Source organism: Aythya ferina, assembly GCF_964211825.1.
Source record: "Aythya ferina genome assembly, chromosome: 6".
In the NCBI taxonomy this organism is placed as follows: Eukaryota; Metazoa; Chordata; class Aves; order Anseriformes; family Anatidae; genus Aythya; species Aythya ferina.
This window is the reverse complement of record NC_140303.1, coordinates 27,218,838-27,241,231: the sequence shown is the minus strand read 5'-3', so window position 1 is coordinate 27,241,231 and position 22,394 is coordinate 27,218,838. Positions and strand designations below refer to the sequence as shown.

Below are 22,394 nucleotides of genomic sequence, written 5' to 3'. Positions count from 1 at the left end.
GAAGGGAATATTGCTCTTTGTTAGCCATAAATAAATAAATAACAGGCCACTCCCTCTTGCCCTTCGGGATATGATTTCTGAGGAAGGAGAAATTCCCCACGGAGTTGATTATGTGTAGATGGGAAGCGTGCCCCCCAGGGAAACGCAGCAGGGGCAGCCCTTCCCCGTGGTGATTTCTTCCCTGCCTTTCCGTCACTTCTTTATTCATTTTGCAAGCCCCCCTCCCCTGCGCTGTGCAGTCAGGGAAGCCGCACAAAGGATCGCGCAGGTAGCTCTGAGTCCAGCCACTCGAAGCTACACGGCATCTCCGCGCCTATATAAACGATCAGTGTGTGGCCTGGGTTTCATTTGCAACTGTAAATGAAACAGGCCTACAACTGTGTTCATAATCCTCCTTAATTGAATTTCTGTGACAAAACCCAGACAAAATTATTGCCCTCCAGTTAACAGTTTGCGCGAAGTAGCCAAGGGTTCCTGGGAAGCTTTAAAACAAATGCAGGACAAAACTGGATAGCACAAAGCACTTACGTGGTGTCGGTACCGCTTCTTTGAACGGGAGGAGGTTTAAATGAAAGGATCAGGTCGTTTTAATATGAGGGACAGCCTAGGGATTCAACAAAGGCCAAAAAAGTGAGAATGAAATCAGGGTGGAAGAGCTTGGACGCAGCCCAGCAGATGCTGCCGCCGAATCCTGGGCCTTTGGAAAGGGCAGCATCACTCCCAGCTCCGTGCGGCTGATCGGAGATTCTCCCAAATCCAGAGGGGTTTGAAGCACCCATTTGGCCTGTGTGCAAGTTCACACTCCACTGGACGGGGCATCTCCTTTAAAATCGTCCACTTTATCATTTCCCTCAGCTCCACTGTCAGTTGTACCATCAATACACATAGCATTAGCAGCGACGTCAGGCTGCTGGTGCAGTGCCCACGCGTATTTTGAAGATGTGAGAACCGCTGCTAAATGGAAGCGGGGACGCAGAAAGGGCACTGCCCTGAAGGCTGCTCCCACTGCTTGCGGAAGATGAGAATTAAAGGCACTCGCATTACCGAAAATGAGTGTTTGTTGTTCTTTCAGATGATACAGATGTTTCCTTGAAGGACTGGGCAAAGCTCGTGTGAACGGAGATGCCTGTTTGCAAGAGCCAACTGCATGTGTCATAGGCCACACGGACAGGCACTCTTTCTACCACAAAGTGCCATCTTTTAGTCACTGTATGGTCTGGTAATAAAGCAAACCAGCAAAGTTACGAGGGGCTAAAGCAGAGCCTTGGTGCCTCCACTTGTGCAGTGCCAAGGGGAGCAGGGAAAACCATGTCATCCCCAGGCCTGGTTACACCCCGCGAGCTCCCCGAAGTTAAAATCCTTTGCAATTTCTGCAGCAGGCAAGGCTGGGAGGCAGCGGGGAGGGTGAGGTAATGGAAAGAGAAATCCTCCAACTCCTCAGTGTGCGCCCCTGTCCCGTGGTCACCCAGCGCTCCCAAGGCCGCATTGATGTAAATGGAGGGGTACAGGAGGCTGGAGGGGCCTCAGGCCAAATTCCCTCCCATTTAATTACTTAGGACGGAGGTAAAATATCCTGAGAGGTAATTAAAGGAGCAATACCGCTCAGACAAAGGCAGGCAGAGACCAGACCTCATTTCCACAGACCTCCGCACCGTTATGGGACGGCGTGCCCCTGTCCCCAGCCTCACTCACAAGGCAAAGCCAGCACGATGAGGGGCTGCAGGGGGGGTTCAGGAGATGCTTCCTCTCCCAGGGACGCAGTGGGATAACACCCAGGTGCTCCCGCCTTCCTCAGCGCCTCTGCTGCTCCACAAGCTTCAGCGGCTGCATTAACACCTGGTTTTGAGAGATTGCTCATTAGCCCCTGGGTCCTGTGCCACTTTAAGCAAGCTTTTAAGAACACCTTTTCATAGCTTGCGTGCTCTGTTTTTCCTCAGGCCACAAGTGAACTGCACCGAACGGCAGCAGGGGCAAGGCGAGACGGAAATAACCAGATGCATGTGCACACACACAGCCCCCCAGCACGGCTGGGGCCAGGAAAAGGAACAAGGGGATAAATTCAGCCCAGCACTTTGCCACCGGTGGCAAAGGAAAGAAAGGGGAACACTTAAAAGGGTGATGAAATGTTTCAAGAAAAAGCAATATATTTTTATGCACTTGTAAAATCCACGGGCAATGACTTCTCCGGTTAATTGGTTTCATCTTATTAAACTAAAGCCTATTTGTAAAATCCAGACATATTCAAGCAGAAGTCCAATTCCTGCACCAAAAGCCAATACAGCATTTCGAAGAAGAAAATTAAGCAATGCAAACCAGTTCCCATTAGTTTGAAAGCCCAGCACTTACTGGGCAGAGGAGAAATGGAACGGAGCGCTTGGCTTTTCTAAAATGCAGTTTGGAAAAATCACGTTGCCCATTTACCCCAAAACTGCAGCCTCCTTTTTCCCCATCCCTGCGAAAACCGATAACTGTTTTGGTCCAATTACGCAGTGATTTATAAAGCAGCCTCCTGCTATCTCTCCCTGCACTTGTCACGTTCAATTTCTTCCCCCTTATTAGACCACTCTCCCTCTCATTAAATAGTCCCTCTGTCTAACTTGCCAAAGAACTGCCAATGGGCCCCTCATTTTACAGAAGAATAGGCCCAGCTTTACCAAGGGGAAAGGGCCCCTAATGTGCCATGGACACAGCACAGTGAAGCATGGTAATTTGCCCGTGGTAATGATGCTACTTCATAATGATCGGGAAAACAAAAATCTTTAATAGCCAAATGACACCCCATCCTTCTGCACCCTGTTGAACTCCAAAACCAGGGGAAGCAAAACTCAATGTCCCTTAAGAGATGAGCTAAAAGTGCCTACATCATCCTTTTTTCTTATTTTTCCAAATGCCTCATCTGTGTGGAATCAATGCAATGGGTGGTTTGGTGCTGGGAGCAGGACAGAAATAAAACAAGCCAAGGACTTCAAAATGTTTCAGCACTTTAAACGCAAGGGATACTCGGGGAAAAATATGAAAGACCATATATGTAAACAGTTTTGAATACACTATGAACATGCAGGATTCCCACCCCACAAATATTCTGCTCTGCAGAAAAGATTTGTGCAAAACACCACTGAAAGTTGTACTACTTATTTTCTCTTTCTTTGGGTAAAAAGGAAGTCCGTGTTGTGGCAAGGACAGAGGGGCAGTCTGCGTGTGCCATGGCTTATTTCTGAGGATGCTCCAATTCAGCAAAGCGCTGAGCTCTTGAGTGCCAAATCAATCCTGAGAAAAGCTTTCATCCTCAGTCCTCATCAGAAGCTTTTCACTTCTTACAGTTGGGTTCCCCAGGCTGCCTGGGTCGGCAAAACACTGATTGCTTTGGCCAGCCAACGTCTGGTTGCTCCAAAAAGTCAATCTTCAAATACAGCACATTAAGCCACTCAGTGGGAGAAATTCTGCTCTCATATTTGGCCAAACACAGCAGGCAGAGCTGCGCCGACTTTGATGACATTATTTGGTGGGCACCAGAAGGAAGGAGGAATCATAAGCCATCATATGGTGCACGTTTGGTAATCTTTTGGCACCGCTGAAAGGTTGGGGAATAGACTTAAACACAGGCTTATGAAAAAGGATAGACCAATATAATTTACAGTATTGCTCGTATTAGTCAACATCAGGTTTCTTTGATAGTTTCCAAGGGCAGAGAGTGTAATTTGTCAGAAGTTGGCCAGTTGCAGTTTTGTAAATTTTGTAGCTGCCTGATTGGCACACTTCACGCTCTTCTTGTCCAAAACTTTTCCTTCTGCTACAGCTGCAGAGAACAGGAGCAAGACTTGAATTCAGCAGGCTCCAACAAGGCCAAGTTGCTGAGAAACAAGAACCAAGCCCTTTCATTGCCACACTTGTCCAGGAGTTCTTCAATTCATGATGTTCAACTCTTAACAAACCCCGAGACAAATCTCTTACTGCAATTAAGCAATAGCTTCTGCTTTAGAGCATCTGGTGGTCTTTTTAAAGATTATTCACTGCAGAGTTCATCAGTTGATTGCCTTATTGTCTTATGAAATTAAGTGCCTGCCACAGGAAAAGTTTGGCAACCCGTGTTGAAAATAAGCACCCGAAGACTCTCTAAATACCTGTTTATTCAATCTAGAGTAGCACTCGAGGGAAGTACTAAAATCTTTGAGAGAAATGCCACACACCACGTTAAAAATTCCCCCAAATGTTGTATTCTTAAGCCTTTCTTTACTTTCTTTACTTTATGTGTCTGCTTCAATTAAAAAATGTTCTAAAATCCCCTAGGATGCATGTTCCAATGGCTGACTCAACATTTCCTTTGCAGTGATCATGGCTACAGTGCTGGCCGTGGAACTTTGGGAGGGACGTAAACAAATCAGCATTTTCATGTCCCTTAAGGACCAAATGATTTAGTGTAATTTTAAACCTTAACATTTTCCGGATGAATAATTTTGTTACGTTTCATCTTCAGCTCTGCAGACCTTGCCAAGCAGAGACCGTAATTCTTAACAGCTATTTATCAGCAAACCCATGGGTGACTTTTCGGAGGCCTGATATTAGAGACCTGTCCAGGCCATCTCCCTCTGAAACTTGGCTCCTCAAGGAGCCAAGGACAGGTTCCCAGCTGTGACCCAGCACAGGTGATTTCCCAGGCCTCATGCAAAGCTTCTTGAGAGTGTGAAAAGGGCACGTTGCATTCCAGAGGCTGAGAGCAAAATAAACCTTCCTGTTTGGGAGAAAATTCAGGTCTGAAGCAGAACTGGCAGAGACGCTCTTCTGGACACTGCACTTCTTAAATGGGCCCGGGCGTGAAACCTAGAGAGCTCTCATTGCTGGTAATGACCATCCATCCCCTCATCCTGCCAGCACCACCCGCTCCTTTGGGGTAGCAGAAGCAGTAGAAGCAAAGACAGGGAGGGGACAGAGCAGGTACACAGAGCCACCCTTTATTGTCGTCAGGTAGATCCCGGTGCTTCAAAGCTCTGCGCCATTCAGCGAGTACGTCAACAGTGCCTTGTTGGCACAGCGATGGCCTCCTCTGCACAAGCAACCACAGTGACACAACGGGGTGTGAGCAGAAGAGCTGGAGGATCTGGCACAGCACAGTTTCATTTCCTGGTCTATCCCTTGATATCAAGCTCCTCGTGCAAACACTAATGCTCATGCAGAGAGCTGCTAACACCATTCAGCCCGGTGGAGTTGGTTCAAGGCACTTGCCTTAGCAATGTAAGTTACATCTACAGTTTTCCCTCTAGGTTTTGCAAGATGAGTGCATAGGTACAATCATTACACTCATTAATTCTAAAATAGTGGTATTTGTTTTGCCTGCTGCTTGCCAGGCAGATATAGGCACCAGGGTGTGAAGCTATTAAGTGCAAACCACAGTTCCTATCACTTTGTTTTGTTCTTCACTCTCCTTTTACTGAGCATTTTCCTTGAGTTCTTTCTCTTTTGATCTACTTGAGAAAAATGGCCTCCTTTATTGATTAAATTACAAATTCCAGTGGCTGGTGATTGAGTTATATGATAACACCTGCCGAAAGCCATCAACTACAATTGAAATAAAAGGAAAAATTAGCACTCTCTTTATTACAAATGGTTTGGATGTTGAGTAGCTGACTGAATTAAATGGAGATTGAGCAGATCTGAGAGAACTGATTAGGGAAAACAATGCAGGATTCAGGAAAGCGCTACCAAAATTCACAGCTCACTAATTCACCTAAGGAAAATATGGGAACAGTTGAAGAAGAGACAGAAATTGCACTGTTTTCAAACATCCAGGAATTCAATCCAGGAATTGCACAAAAGCTTCCCTCTGTGATAAGACTCTTCAGATACCCAACTCTGACACCAGGTGACTGATGGCCAACAATTACATGATCAGGGCAGCAGCCTCCATTTCATTCATTCAGCTTCTAATAGGCCTTTTTAATTAGTGCTATCACAAGCAAAATAAGGTTTTTGGCCTTTGTTCTGTGCCTGGGAACCAACTCCATGCCAGCTTTTGGTAACGTATCATTGCATTTTATTCACTGCTCATCTACTCTAATGAGGTATTTTTATTTTTGTCTACTTGTGGCATTTCCAGCAATACAGACAGATGTCTTGGGCTTTCTTCCTGCAGATTAAACAACCATTATAGGAATTCTTAAATAAGACAACATTAAGCTCATAAAGCAAAGTGTCTAAAATGGCACTATCCATTTTGGAACCATGTCCTCCTCTTCCAGCCACTTCCTTGCAAGCTCATTGCAAGGTAGAGTCTAGCAAAGTTTAGCAAAGATCTAGAAACAGTATAAACACAGCTGTTAAAGAAGGGTTGCAAACATCATATTATATACTTACAGCCTCTGCATTACTGAAGTATCATATTCGAAGTCACGCACCAGGGAAAATCCTTAGTAACCTGTGGAAACATCAGAAAGCAAGTCTTCAATGGATATTTCCAATTATGTCTTCTGATGGGGAAAAGAATTTAATTTCAAATTTTGACATGATTTTAGAAACAAAATGTAACAAACATATTATTTAAATTTAACCACGGAGTAATGTAAAAATTTTCCTTAATGCTCATCTGAAGTTTGTTTCAAAACTTGCTTCAGCTGCAATCCTCTTTCTTCATGTTTGCTTTCTGCAAAAATCTGAACCTACAGATTTGTTAGCAGCAAATGTTTGTAAAACAATAAATATTTCAACACACTCAATCTAACCTACAAACTGTGCAGCCCTGCCTGCACACTACTGACCACTTCATCCTCCCAGGAGAGCCAAGGAATCCTCTTGTCCCAGTTTCCAAGGGGAAAATGCACCAGTGAGAAATGCAGGCTGTGAGCACACACCTCCTTCCCCACTGCAGCGTTCTGCGTGGGGAGATTACTGTCTCCACCACTCATCTACTCGCCTTATCACTCACCCCTGCCTGAGCTTATTGCATGCTCCGTTCTGTCAGCAGAACTACTCACCGATGTAGTCAGAGATCCAGATTAGTAAAGACCTATTTAAACCATTCAAGTCAATCCATGAGCTGCAGCCAGATGAAGAGGTGTGAATGCTGCCTACACATTTTGCCCCAGGTCTCACAGCAAGCCTGGCAGGGCAGACAGTGAGCATGCTAGCTGTGAGCAATATCCCTGCTCTTTGAAACATTGAGGGTGCTGATCCCACAGCAAAGCACAAAATGAACAAATCTGCTCAAGAAACTCACATCTCAGAGGTTATCTTCATTATTTCCACCCATCTGTCTGGTCCAAAACCCTCAATTCCATCTTAACCCCGTGAAAGTAAAGAGGCAAAAATTATATCAAAGTATGCTAAATTCTAGATTGTTCTCTAATAAGAGATCTTTTAGCTCAGCATCGTGGCAGCTCCCCAAAGCTTACCCTGTGCCTGAACTCTTGGTGCTAAGCTCTGTGCAGCCCTTGGACGCAGCTCTCCCTGCCCCCTGGAACTTCCAGGCAAGAGATCAAGGAGCTGAACATGTAGGCAGGGAAAAGACAGAGACAGCAAAACTCAGAGGATGTCTCTGCACAATGGCTTGTGAGCACAGATCCCACTCAGCCAGTAAGAAATGACTCACTGTGAATAGACTCTGACCCTGCTACCTATTATGCTCGACAGCCGATCTCACTGAAATCATTTATCCAGTTATTTACATGGCTTCCATCACAGCAATGTCTGAGCATTCACAAACCAGATGGGTTTATCCTCACCGTGCTCCTGAGAAGGAGCACATGCTATTAGCTCTACATCACACACAAGGAGCGGAGGCTCTAAAAAGACAAAATGGTTTTTCCAGGGAAACTAAAATCTGATGTGCCAAAACCTTGTGTCATAGCAGAGGGCTCCTGGGGCCAAGGTGTCACGCTCAGGGACAGGCCATAGGCAGACCTGTCACCACCCTGGTAAATCGCACTTGAACAATGGTTTCTACATAGTGTGATTCTTGCAAAAAGGAAGAAGAAGAAGAAAAAAGAAAAGGAAAAATCATAATTAGAGCAACATCTGAAAAATGCAAACCTGCAGTAAGAGAAGAACCAGTCACCCAGTTCACCAAGAGGACTGCAGCAATTGTTTTCTATGAGGAGTCTCGTTCACCACATTTTTCTAATCCAGAAAATGCTCCTGCCGTCCCTTCTTGAAACATTTTAAGACTGTGACCCATGTATGCACCCTTATCTATTTCCTTCCCTCTCCTGTTGGTCTTTCCCTGTGGAAGCAGTCACAGGAGAGGGCTGAAGATGAGAAAGTTTCCACAGCTTCTGCCAGGGCTGAATCCTGAAGGTGGGAAATCCATGGGAACACCAAGGATCACCTCATGAAAAGATTCAGCCCTCATTACCAGTTTTCTCTTACTCTTTAAAATGACAACAGTGGTGATGCTTTTTTTTGGTGATACCTCTGGTGGCAGATCAGAGCCCAGAATATCAGGTTGTAAGAAAGTAAGAGGCATCTGTGAGCTCAAACCCCCTGGACTGGCAGTCTCTTCTAAAATGTAAGCCACTGGACAGCAGAAACCCTTGGGTTTGATCACCAGCAGGATTTTTGGGCTACAAACTGCCAAACGCTAAGCATAACAGCTCCCTTCTGGCCAGAGAATAGAGGATCCCCTACACTCACCTTTGATCTGCCGGAAACTGAGCCTTCTCCTGAAATTACTTGTCAGATGTTTGAATTCCCTCTCAGGTTACAGCACGAAGCCATTCCTACCTCTCCATTAAAGCAGTCGATAGACGGGATTGTCTTAAACTCTCGGGACTCTGGAAGTTCATTTCACGTTAATTTTGGCCAGGCTGGCACCTCAGGGCCGCGGCCGCCATTTTGTCCCCCAGCCATGCCAGCGCACTGCCTTCCCCTGGCCCTGCAGGACACAGGCCCAACACCGCTCACAGACACCCCAAAAACCTTCACGTTCTGTGACACTGGAGGTGGAGCTGTGCCAGAGCCACCACAGGGGCTGAATCTCTTCCCTCCCGTAACGTGTTTTACCCAGTTTAAGGCGGGGAGGTGTTGTTGCCCTTTTGCAGCCCGACAAAGCCCAGCACGGCGGGTGGATTAAACACCTCGCCCGAGGTCCCTGGGGACACGCACATCTGCACTGCGAACCGATCCCAAACTGCCTCTAACCCAGTCTACTGCCCTTCCCTCCAGCCCAGCCTAATTCTCCGAATTTCATGATTCAAAGCTCTATTTAAAGCCCCCGCAGCTATGGGTGTGTGCAGGAAATTAAGGCTGAGCCAAAAAAAAAAAAAAAAAAAAAAGTTTGAATTTAACAGCTCTGGTTGGGATTTTCCTTACGGTCTTGGTAATGATGAAACATGGAGCTGGTGGGGGTTAATGTGAAATGGAAAAAAAGCTGTTGGGTCTCATTTGGGCAATGATGTAAACCACCAAGAAGATAGAGCAGCAACACTGATGTCTTCTCCTTCCCAACAAACCCATCTCCTAAACTGGCCCAGTGGTGGCCACCCAGCCTAGCACTGCTTCCCCAGCTTGCCACTGGCTTACCAGCACGGGCTGCTATGAAGGATGCAGAAATAAATCCAGAAGAACAGTGATCTAACATCTCCTGCAGCCTCCCAGCATAAGGGAAGTGGCCAGGCACGGTTATCCATGGAAATAGAGGGCAGCCAGGACATCCAACAAGGCTCAGAGACACCCAGCCATGGTGTGCTAGTCAAACCTTGCTAAGTTTTTTAGGCAAGCTTTATTATTGTGGGTGATATTGCTTGCCCTAGATCTGGTGAGCAGAACGGGGTTGTTCTCTGTAATCCTTCAGAGGCTGCTTATAAATCAGGGAACACTTCACCTCTGGACACATGGCACCAACAGATAATAATGTAAACGGTCCAATGTTTTATCGTTAGTAGGCAGTTGCTTAGCTTACGGTAGATAAAAATGAGGTCAGGAACTCTGGTCCTGAGCCCAAAGTTAGAAGAGCCTCAGTCTGGGGGCATCTGGATCACCCTGGCCTTTACAACACCGTGCACACAGCCCATGTGTCACAACACCCCGTAGGATGGAGCTGCAGAGGTGGCAGTGGGACGTACCAACCCTGCCCTTATTCAGCTGCACAGAGCTGCAGGAGGAGCTGTTCTCTTGTAGAGCTGTATGTGCAGCATTTGTCCCCCAAACCCCAGTGCTTCATCACCGAGCATTAAGCATCCAACCTGCAGCACAGCAGGGCAGGAATGGAGACGAAAATGGCAGCAGTGAGCAGCACCCTGCCCCATCCCCATCCTGACACACTGCGGCCAGCGGCACAGATGAGGAGAGAGGATGGTGCTTGTTCCAGCAGGATGCCAGGGTCTGTCTGTCCTACCCAATGTAACCGGGAAGGGGAGGGAGAAAGATCCTCCTCCCTCTGGTGCTGCTCTGCCTCCCCGCAGGCACCTCCGCCTCCCAGACCACACTGAAGTCACCGTGACTTTTAGGAAACAGCAACAGCAGCAACCTGATTGCTGAGAAACTAATCTTGAAGGCATCAACTCCTAAGCACACACAGGAAATAAAATCTGCTTCCATACGAGCCTTTCCACGTTTCTCAGGCATCCGAGGGATGTCCTTTATAAATCATGAGATAAGAGCAGACTTGTTTTCCAGACTGCATATCTGCATGGTTCCTTAGATACCACCAAAAGCCTAAAGGCAGGCCTTGGCTTCTCATCCCTTCTTATAAGCTCTTTCAGAAAGTTAGAGCTGACTTTGACACTAACATGATGAGAAATGGGGAGTATCTCTGCCATTCTGGGGACTATGCCAAACCCTCTATTAGCACCCCCCACCTTGCTAAAAACAAAACAAAGCAAAAAAAAAAAAAAAAAAAAAACCTCCTGTTTGCTACTGATTAGGCAGCCGAATTAAAACTGATGAAGTGATTGGACAGGATCCAAAGCTGTTTATCTGCACATAAATCACAGACATGCTTTACTCAGCCAGTATGGATTTACTGAGCTAGGGGAAAGACCTCTTATTCTGCATGCTGATTATTACAGCAATTAAAATATCAATGAAACAAACATTTCGGGGAGAAAGCTGTTAGGGGCTCCCGGAGAAATAATTCCATTAAATATGAATTCAAACAAGTTCCCAATTAAAAAAAATTTAAAAAGAAATAAACAAACAAACAAGAGGAAGTTTTAGTAGACAGTTTGTTTCTTCTAGTTAAGTGTATGACGCTAGAAGAATCAAATCCTAAAGGAGGAAAGTTGCACATTAACTAGCTGGACATGCCAAAGGAGATTAAAAAGGAAGGCTGATACATATTTTATGATCACAAGGGAATAAAAAAAAATTTAAGAGATGCACTGTCAAACCAGACACAGTGTTAATAGCTAAAGTATATGGCAGTAAGAACTGCTGTTCCCATAGCTATTAATGTAAACTGAAAATTGGGAGCAGGCTGCAGCAAAAGAAAATAAATCACACTTTTTTTTTTTTTTTTTTCCCAGTTTGAAAATATGTGTCAAATAAATCCCACCCCCAGCATTCACTCTCTGCATCCCAGCCCCGCAACAGCAAGACAAGGGCTGTCATTTCAGCAAGCCACAACTTCCAGGCATGTGAGACAAGTGACAATTTCTTACTATTAATCATGGCTAGTTTATTTACACATTTTTTCTACTTATCAGAATCATTTGCCTGGAGATCATCTCCCCCTTCCCCTTGGAGTCCTGAGAAACTATTTAACATGGGAAGTGGCTAAGGGGGGCAAAGAGGGGAGAGTGTCATGTAGCCAAGTTACACATCCCAGCTGGAATTTGGGATGATGTCTTGCAGTTCTGACACCTCCAGCCAAGTTTCATACAGGAAGCACGAGTGCGCCAAGGCGCAGTGAAATGCACTGGAGCCAACAAATAGCACTTGACTCCATTAACACGCTTCTGCCGTGGATCCCAGCACGAAACCCTTAGTCACCTTGCAACGAGGTAGCCAGCGACTTGCACAAGGAAAAGGTTCAGCAGCCAAGAGGATCCTGTGACGAAGCCTTACGGAGGCAGAGCGAGCACGGGGGACGTGTGAAGGCAGAGCCCTTCCAGGAGAGGAAAATGCTGCTCAGTTTTAAGTCTCCAAGGAAGGTCATGGTGTCACCAGTGAGGTTGTGAGGAGCACCACCAGCCCCAGGCAGAAATCCTCTCCTGGCAAGCCCGTGATGGGTGAGGGGGTAGCAGAGGGGGACAGGCATCCCTGTTTGTTCACACAGTTTTCACCCATACACACCAATCTGTTCCAGCTGTGCTGCAGAAGAGGAATTTGTCACCAAGCATCTGTCAAAAGGGGATCTTTCCACGACCCTGGTTTTGTCTTCAGTGCTGTATTATTTATCTTTTTTTTTTTCCCCGGTTACCCACCACAAACACACAGTGCAGATCCTCTCCTGCTCAGCACACCTCGTGCCCCAGCTCCCCCCAGCCTCACTGTAACAAGAAAGCAGCTTCACGTTTGATTAAATCCTCTTACATGATTAGGAAAAAGTTTCAAAAATTCTTAGTTTAAAATTTTGTAATCCATGCGTTACAACTCTGATGGTTACTTTAATAAGCTATTAGTAGCAAAAATAGCTTCAGCCAGCACAGAAATACCTCCGGTTTTGTGCTGAAGTTAGAGATAACTTTTGAGGAAAGTAGTTGACAAATTATTTGACAAATTTTCAACTACTTTGGAACCATCAAGATGAAAGGCTCTATATAAATGTGTATGTTTTTTATGTATATATATAAAACACTTTTACTGGACTGTTGATAAAAGCCTGAGCTACAAAGGAACTCTTTCCCCCAGCTGAGAAAAGGCAAGCTGCTAGACAAATCAGCTCAATCTCTGCCTTTCAAACAATATAAAGCAGTATAACTTTCAGGAGCAACACCTCATCTGATTTTTTTCCAGCCTGCCTATCAGGAATCAAGCAGTAAGTAAACATTTGAAAAGTGTTCCTCTGAGAGCAAAGGTTTAGATTTGAGTCACAGTATCCATTGAAAAGAAAAATTGCTTCTGTGCATTGGGACAGTGCCTTCCCTTCTGAAAACTTTATAAAAAGAATAAATGGAGATAATCTTTTTACAGGGTATAGCCCATATGGAAATTCATTATTGCTTCCCTTTTAAAAAAAGTCAAGATAGTTCAGAAAGCAAGAATGGGGTCACTATTTAAAAAAAAAAATGTGCAGATTTCTTAATGACTTTATCCAGTAAAAGTGTGCTTAAAAAGTTTTATCATGGCCTAAAATTAAGCTCCTTTTGATGGGAATGTGAGATAAATAAAAGAGGGAAAGACACAGTAAATCCCTAAATCGCTAAGAGTATTTAATGTAGAAGTGGGGGTATACATGCCCAGAGATTACTGATTGAATATGGGAAGGATCCATTCTTCCCCTAGCACAAAATGCTCACTAGAGCAACCTCAGCGCTGCTGCTCCCTGAAGACTGCCTTAGTGCCTGTCAGCCCAGCTCAATCACTCCTAGGGAGGCACAGCTGAAAGGAATCCTTGTTCCTGATTTACCAAAGCAGAATTGAACCTCCAGAGGTTCGCTCACCTGAGTGATTGGGAAGGTTTTACAGCAAGTCAGTGGCACAACTGGGGGGAAGAGAGGAACCCCGACTTACGGGCCAGTCTCGCCCCCAGATGCTACCCACCACTGTTGGCCATTTTTCTACTGGAGCCAGGCACTTCTCACTCCTGCCTATTGCACGCGCAGCCAGCAGTATTCATTTAAGGCTGTCTCCATGAGCATGCATGCGTACCTAGGAGGTCACAGAGGCTGGCTGGGGATACGGGCTGAAGACAATTAGGTCTACATTCTGCTTCCAACAGGTGTGTGCCTACATACATGCACACTCTTTCCTTTGTTGGATTTACACTGGAGGTGAAAATTTGATCGTAAAGGGCCTACGCCAAGCCTACAGCTGCCTGGAAGTTATTTTCTGTTGTAGCTGCCTCTCGCCCGCATTTGGTTTGATTACCTCGGGTAAGCGTGGCGGGCACCTGAGGACAGAGCACAATCTCGCACCGTATGTGTGCTGTGATACTGAGACAAAGCAACCGAAGTCATGGAGCCAGACAGAGCGCCCTGGGTGGTCACACCGAGCAGCACACTCCTCTCTAACACTGATTAATTTGGGTGATTGGATGAGTCAAAGACTCAGAGGGAGCTTTAGTTCATTACTTCTTTTGTCTTTAGCTATTCCAAGAGAAATTGGAAGGGATGGAGGATCTTTTTAGCATATAGTCAAGACTCTCATTAGCAATGAAAATATGAATATGAAAAGAGTTCAAGGGGAGACAGGAGACAGCTGCAAACATCTCTGGTCAAAGAAAATGCCTATTGCTTCTCCAAAGGGTACAGCTGCTGAGCACCAGTCAGAACAATGAGGACCAGAGACGTGCAACCCGCTGAGCAAAGGTTTGCTCGTTGTGCTGTTCCTAAAGCAGCCCCCAGATGCTATAAGTAGATTTGCCCACAGCACTTCTGACATGACTCTCTTCTGTCAGTAAAGGTTGATATATTGGCACAGCTGCTCTTTTGGTTTTGCCAGGTCCATTAAAAAGAGGTGTGAGGTAACCGAGCTTGATCTGTTTGTGTCCGGGGGACAGGTAATGGGGCTTGTGCTGTCCCAGCACCGGCAGCTCCAGGCCAACAACCCCAGGCTTGCAGCAGCCGTGCCACAAGGCACAGCACTGGAAGCCCAAGTGGATTTTAAGATCAAAGTCACAGGGCTTCTAGGATCCCCAATATGCAGTCAATCAGCTCTAAATTAAGACAGCAGTGGGCTTTTAAGAGTGGGCTTTCTGGGGATTACTGAACACCCCTCCGTGGACAGTTCTCTGCAAATGGAACCATCAGATTGTGGCTCCTTCATGCCTCCTCTTTCTCAGAGGACTCCTGGGCTGCTGTTTCCCCTGGAGCAACTTCTTGTGGACTTACATGCCTTTGCCCTTTCCAAAGGAAAATGAATCACCAAGATGGGACCAAATTGCTTATCCTGGCAAATTCTGTGTTGGGTCCATCATTCTACAAAAACAGAGGGAACCGTTTTATTCTTCTGTTAAAATCAAAAATCCATTTTCCATAAGGAAATTTAAAATTTTTGGTTTGTTTTGTTCCAGACAGAAGCTCCAACTTCTCCAAAGTGGACACTTTCCCTGGTTTCAGACAGCACAAACTGGGCACAAACGGTAAATAGCACATTCTTGTAATGCTACAGTGGAAAAGCAATATTGCAAAGCTAACCCTTTGCAATGCTATTTACTTTCTCTGGGATACATTCTAGGAGCAAACTAATCAGGTTCCATTCATCGCTCCCCTGCCCGCAGTGCAATCACATGCACCTCTACTGAGTGAATGCAAAATGAAGGGATCTGTTTAACAACAAATTCTGGCTAAACACACCAACAGCATTATTCTGTATTTGAACTGGTATAACTAGGGGCTGGATTTGACCTACCTTGCTAATGTACTACTTTCCTACCGCTAAACAGCATCTGCAAAAGCTGCATCACCTCCCTGCACTGCAGCAGACATATATACATGTTTTGTATCCAAATGATTGCCGAAATCTACCTACTTTACAGGCTGAAATACAAGATCCCTGCTCCCAACAGTCAGGGGAGAAAGTCCCATTGAGTCCAATGATGACAGTGTTAAGAGAGCCCTGAGGCATTTGGAAAACCCTTTATCTAATGTCTGTGATCCTTTGCCTTCTTTGCTGCATGACACATCCTGTCCTCACTGGAGCAGGAGAAACAGAAGGATCAGAGACCAAAACTCCTCACAGTGAGCAACCTGAAAACATCATGTTTCAGCACACGAGACGTGTATCACTCCATCACTAACTCACCAGCCCAGAGGCCAAGTCCCAGACAAACGTTGCGGCAGCAATCCAAGCTCAGAGTCCCAGAAGGTAAGCCCTTCAAGAATTAGTGATGTAAACGCTCCCTCTCAGAGGCAGTCCCACTGCAGTCTTCTCTGAACCCCTTGGACTCTGCAAGCTTCCTTCTCTGGCATGCCTCTTTGGCCTTCTTCCTTCTATTTTTCTCATAAACTCGTTTGCAGATGATTTATCTAAAAATAAAAATAATAAAAAAAATCCTTTGTTAATATTGAAGTGTGCCTGAATTTGGCCAATACACTAATGATGTTATAAAGTCCCCTTTGAGGAAGGTTCTCTGATTCTGTCAGGCCCTTCCTCTCTCCTGAGTTATGGGACCTTGGGAAAATAGCCCGTGGCCCTCATGGTCAGCATCTCCTCCCCTTCTCCCTTCTTCCTCCCCCCCCAACATTTTTTGAAGCAACTTTAATGATCCCATGCCTGGTCTGAGCATCCAGCCTGATATAGTCATCATCTCCCAAGGCCTTATTTGTCATCAATCACTGCCTAGAGCACAGAATCCCTGTTCAGTATAAACGTGACTCAGTTTAGTTTTTCCAAAGAATGTTTACTTTCTGGTAGAGACTAGTAAGTAAATATTATTTGGTAGGCTAGAATTTCATGAACCCCAACTAAAACGAGGCTCCAGATCACTTAGAGGCAGCATAAACATATGGTAAAAAGTTTGTAATCATCCCCAGGACTACAGAGGCATCCTTTGAGGCAGCCAGGAAAGGAAGGGAAGTCAATTTGCTGAGCCCCAGTGTAGAGCCTTAAACATAAAGCCATCTTTCCTCTGTATCTCTGCTCTCAGAAAACACCATTTTCTGAGTTTCTGCCTAGCTAGCAAATATCCAAAGCTAGCAGCTATCCATCTCCAGCACCAAGCCCGTTACAACTTTAATTGCAATCGATTTCTAAGCCTTCTCTTCTCATAGTCATTTTTCCTGAAAATGTAATTCCCATATTTGCATAGACTCCACTGTAACCAAGCTCCGCTGTTCTCTCTGCACGTTTGGCACTGTATTTAGAAATCAAAGTGCCAAATTCCTCTGCGAACTACTCAGATGCAGCACTTATATATGCCCATCAAGTGCAACATGGGAGAGACCAAACCATGACCCTAAAAAAGATGACAGATGAAAACATAACAGTGTTTCTTTGGCTGGAGAAAAAGAGAGATTACTTTTAAAGCCTTCCCTTAATTCTTCGTGGCTGTATTACAAAACAAGCAATTGTAAATCTCCTCAAATTGTTCTAAACAGTACAAGCAAACTTCACAAAATGAGATTCAAATGCCAGCATTATGTTTTCTGAACAGAAACATCAGGCACAGTTACAATACCACTTTAGGTCAGTCCAGTCTAGCAGTAATTAGAAGCATTAAGAATATACAAAGCGAAGACCAAATTCAGAGCAGTACCCAGCCCTTTTCAGCCTACAAAGAATATAAAGTCCAAAGGCAACCCAAGAAAGAGTGAATGAAACTTCAGGGAAGCAACGAATTCGCCCTGCCTGCCCTATATGCAGAGCTAATGACTGCTCTGTGAAGTGAGCTGCAGAGGAATGGCGTAAAGGATGGAGAATCTGCCAGACACTGACAAGCTGAGATAAAATGAAGAGAAGCAGTTATAAAGAAAGACTTATTTTCCCTTGGTGATGAACTGCTCTGCTCAACTGCAGACCCAGAACAGAGACGGGAATTGGTCTATGGTATCTAACCAAGAAAAAGGCGACTGACACCCAGTTAAAGGGGTGAAGATACAGGAAACAAGCTCAGAGTTCAGCAACACAGACAACTTTTCTCATTCCACAGAGCATCTCCCATTCCACATGGGAATAAAAATGAGATCTTCTAGGGAAAGACAACCTCACATCTGAACCCCCAAGCAGGAACCCGATGTCCCAGCCTAAAAGCTTGAAGTATAACTCTCCACGCTGCCTAATTTAACCGCAGCCTCCAGTATTTGTCTTCCACATCTCAGCCAGAAGTCTAAGCCACAAAGGCACCGGCTATTCAGAGAGATGCACATACCCACATCTTAAATAATGACCTGCAACCAGCAGCACACTGCCAGCCAACTTTCTGCTTTCTAGTGTCAAGACACCCACCTGCATAAGCGATATAAAATACCCCAACAGATTCTGAAACAGCCACGCTTCCACCTTGTAGCAGCGCAGCGCCTGTCGGCATGCTGATCACGCAGCCTCCTGCAACTCAGAGCAAACACGCGCGTGCTCTGTGAGCATCACTAGGGGCATCTACTGCTGCTATTCAGAGATGTTAGGGCAAGAAGGAACCAAAAGATCATCTTCTCTGACCTCCTGCTGACAACTCAACTTCCCCAGTTAGTCAAAGCGTGCTGTGTATTACTTGATGAATGCTGGTAATGTGCTATGTAGGTCCAAAACATTCCCACAAAACACCCAGGGAGCATTACCTTTCCTAGGGTCCTGGCACAACTCTGCTAATATACATTTTATGGGTTATTATTCAACAACTTCAGCGATTCATGCGAGGGACGGATTAAATCTGAGATTGTTGTTCTCTGACCCCAGCCAAAAAGATGAGTTATTTCAGAAAAATGTGCCTTGCACTCGCTCTTGACAATTTGTGTCTCCTTTCCTCAGTCTGTACAGCTTCTTTCCTTGACAATTACTGCTTGTGCAACTTCTGTCATGGCTTTCACTGAACATCACCGAACACTTTATTGCTAATTTTCAGCTTGTCTGCAAAGAGTAGAGAAGATCTGGTATGATAAGCCCTTAGAGCACCTTACAAACATGCAACTGGAACAGAAACTTGGAAACCAAAGCTTGGAAACTCATGATGGGGACACAGAGCTAACAGGTAGGAAAACCCATACGTCCAGCCCAGGACAAAGCAGAACCAAGAGACAAAACACGATGGGTTGTAAAAAGGGATTCATTTCTGCTCTAGAGGGAGCAACGTCCACTCCAGTACAGACACCTAATCCTGCCAGCATGTGTTTGCATGGGGGAGAAAAAAACTGACCAGAAACCAGGCTTCCATCTGAAACTTCCTGGTAGATGGAAACTGATATGTATATATATATAAATATAAAATACTTTTTTTTTTCCAAAGAAAATCTCAAAGCTTGAAGAAAGACTTCTATAAGAGCTATGTTTTTACAGGAATAAATTAATTTTCCAACCAGCTCTCCAACATATATCTATTGTAGCATGTAACAACCAACGCTTTTATTTAGACTGACCTATTTTCTTCGCAAATAGCACTCTGTTTTATTTCTCTTTGGGACACCACCCATTTTCATCTCAGATGATTTATGGAATAAAATCGACTGTCTTCTCCACCTCCATTGCTGTTGGCACAGATCCATGCCTTACAATTTTTTTTCCTTTTCAGTATACAGTTAGATGCCTAGCAAGCTCTGCCAATCAGATTATTACATTAACTTTCCAAATTACATGAGATCACAGTTTTACATTCACTTCCTGATCACTATCAAGGTCCTGAAGAAATTGCATTTATTTTCAAGCAGCTCAAATCCTTATGAGAATTCAGTTACTTAAGCACGGCGATCATCAGCTGTGTTGGACAATACAAGCGGTTTCCACGCACGGAATCCCCTCATTTCACTTCATTTTCAGACACTGCAGTTGGTGACCATTAGTGGTTAATTGGGATCCCTATGAAACCTCATTAATTAGGTACTTCAGGCCTTTCAATGTATTTAAAATATGGCCAGGAACATCAACTGTATATTTGCGCCACAAAGAGATTAACATTTTTGTTCACCACTTTTCTTCATCATCCTGGGCTCTCTGCTTCAAACACCAGTATCGGTTCCTGCACTGTTCCCTCATCTCACTACGTTCACACCAGCAATACATCTGGGCCACTTCGCCTCAGCTGCGAGGCTCTGGCAGCATGCATTTATGGCCTCTTTTTTTCCTAAAGCATTCGCAGCAACACAGACTCGAGGCTGTTTTCAGACATGCTCCTAATAAAGAGCCGTAGCAGGCAGGAGGGCACGAGCACATTCGGAGCAGGGAGATCTGTAGGTGGTTAATTAAGATCAACCGCTGCATCGCTACCAGCCATCAGGTCAGCTCTGCTTCGAGGCAGCAGCCGGAGTGGAATACAAGGGCCGGGGTTTGAAGAAATTCCTCGGGGGCATCCAGCTGGCCCTGCAATGCAGGGAGGGCCAGGCACCCGTGCAGCCCTAGGAAACATCCCCAGCAGCCACGCCACAACACGGCTGTGACCAGGTACCAATGCTGTGGGGCTGGAAATCTCCCTGTGGTCCTCAGATCTCTGCTAGTACGAGCGCAGCACACTTAACTTTTTTTTTTGTTTCTTACTGTGAAGCCACAAAAAAAACACAATCTGATTTCTTTCTTCACTGCTACAGATGAAGGAAGGATGCTCCACATGTAATGCTGCTGCTGTAGTGCCTTTATTCCAACATGGATTATTAATGCGACTAATGGTCACGACGGCCAAGGCTGACAGAGCACCGCCGGCGTGCCCGGCCGAACCCACTGTGTCACGCAGGAAAGATTCAATTCCATGCTTGCTGAATTCGGAAACCAGAATATTTCTACCTAGTTTGTCATAACTACCTCATTAAGCAAATGATTTCCCTTTCTGCCTGCCCTGAACCATCCAAAAGTTTAGCCTCATTTCCAGTTTGAATTTGCCCTTTATTAAATTGCATTCATTGTTCTTTGTGCTACTTACTACATGTATTACGTGTCATCTCCTCTTCCTGCTACTAAATGGCCTTTATGATGATCATCCTGCCATTAAACACTTCTTTAGATGAAGCTGGCTAAATTCATTCCCACTCGCATCTCTTTTCATGTTGTCATCTACCCCTGGTGATTACTTTCCGAACTTGACAGCACCATCTTGGTGCACGATGCCACAGGCAGGCTCTCACCGACAGCACAGTAATGGATTTCTTGTCCTGACAAAGCCCAGCTTCAGACCTCAGGCCCGGCTCTGCTCTTCCCAGACACATCACGCTAAAACAGGAGACATTTTGTTACTGTCCACGAACAAGCCTGGCTGCTCTCGCCCTGCATCTCTCACATGCGGGGTACGCTCACTGAAGGCCTCAGAAGAGGCTCTGCCCCTGTGGCACCACAAACACCCCTACACAAGTTAGGCCCTGCTGAAACCAGGTTTGCAGGGGAACAACAGGCTCTGGCCCATGCTGCCACACCAGGATGAAGCACGTGTATGCTCTTCTCAGTGTGAACGGCCAGGATTTGGTGCGGGTGTTTGCACTCCCACTTGTTGTGGAGTCAGGTCCCGGCCAACATCAGCACAGGGAGCACAGCCGTTTCAGTCGAGCTACCTCTGCCTTCATGTGGATATTTGTTTAACTCGAGGCATTCTTTCACAAGCATATACCTTCTCACTTTCCACATGTGATGTTCATACAGCCACTTTCTGGCTTGCATGCTTTCCCCGTAAATCCATCTCTGATCCAGACCCCAAACCACCTTTTGTCACAGACAACCACAGGGTAACAACACATCCTTCAGTGCCTCTGTGTAAATGCCAAGGGGAACAGATTTTGAAGTGAATCAAGGAAACAAATGAGTGTGGGAACACAAGCCATTTTGGAAAGCCATTTCTGAGCCACCTTAATAGGATCAGCTCCCCTATTTCAACCCGGCACCAATGGGCCGAAGCAACAAAACTTGTCTGAGCAGCTCAAGCGCAGGCCTCCCTCGCAGCCCCTTTCTGCATGCGTGCACATGCGCTCCCACAAACACACACGTTTATTCACCCGTAGGATCAGACTGCTTAGATTTCTTCCACGATTAATTTGCAAATAGCTTGTAACACGGCCGAGACCCGCCTAGCAGACCGTGTTGCTGTACGCACGCTCTGCCCCCCGAAGCTGCTTGAAGCTAAGGGGTTTTCTACACAAACTTATACATATGTATATAAGTATAATCTGAACATCTAAATACATGTATGTATATGTACACAGGCGCTTATTTATTTAGCTAGTTATTTTTAATTTTGGCCTTATGTGCCCCCGGAGAGCAAACCACTTGGAAATGATTCCTTCAGTGGGGCTGTGGCAGCGTGGCAGAAATCTCTCTGGTCTTCATTAGTCAAAGGCTCTTAAACTCGTGGAGATAGAAGCTGCCAGAGGTACAAATCTATTGGATGTAAGAAATGTGCTTTAGATAAACAGCAGGGAATAAAGTATAAGATGGCTCAGTGTTAGTTGCCTTGACGAAGTTTTACTTTCCCTGGATCAGCAGCAGAATTTTTAGTGTTCCTCCTTTATTTTTAATGAAAGTTTATAATGGAATCTCCCCCGTATCATGAACTGGGATCCATAAAAACAACCCAACAGTCTATATATTTTTCTGATTGTAATTTCTAGAGCCAACTTTGCACAGGCCATTTATAAGTCACTCAGCAGAAGGCAGAAAACGAACAACTTACATCTCTTTACCACAAAGAAAAAAGCCTCAAACCAAACGAAAAGCAAAAAGCAGCAGCTCCATTTCCAGGACGT

At 45.3% G+C, this 22,394-nt stretch overlaps 1 protein-coding gene across 9 annotated transcripts in view; it reads right to left on the bottom strand.

Annotated features, from left to right (window-relative positions):
* SEMA5B (semaphorin 5B) overlaps nt 1-22,394 on the bottom strand; it is a 260,702-nt gene that overhangs the window by 174,721 nt on the left and 63,587 nt on the right. For 8 of the 9 annotated variants that reach the window (XM_084522998.1, XM_084522997.1, XM_084523002.1 and 5 more), the window contains 2 exons: nt 15,832-16,055; nt 6,349-6,409 (listed from right to left, as the gene is read on the bottom strand). The gene's annotated coding sequence lies outside the window, so the exon portion shown is untranslated. The remainder of the gene's footprint in view (nt 1-6,348; nt 6,410-15,831; nt 16,056-22,394) is intronic. The other variant, XM_084523001.1, reaches the window with a different exon arrangement.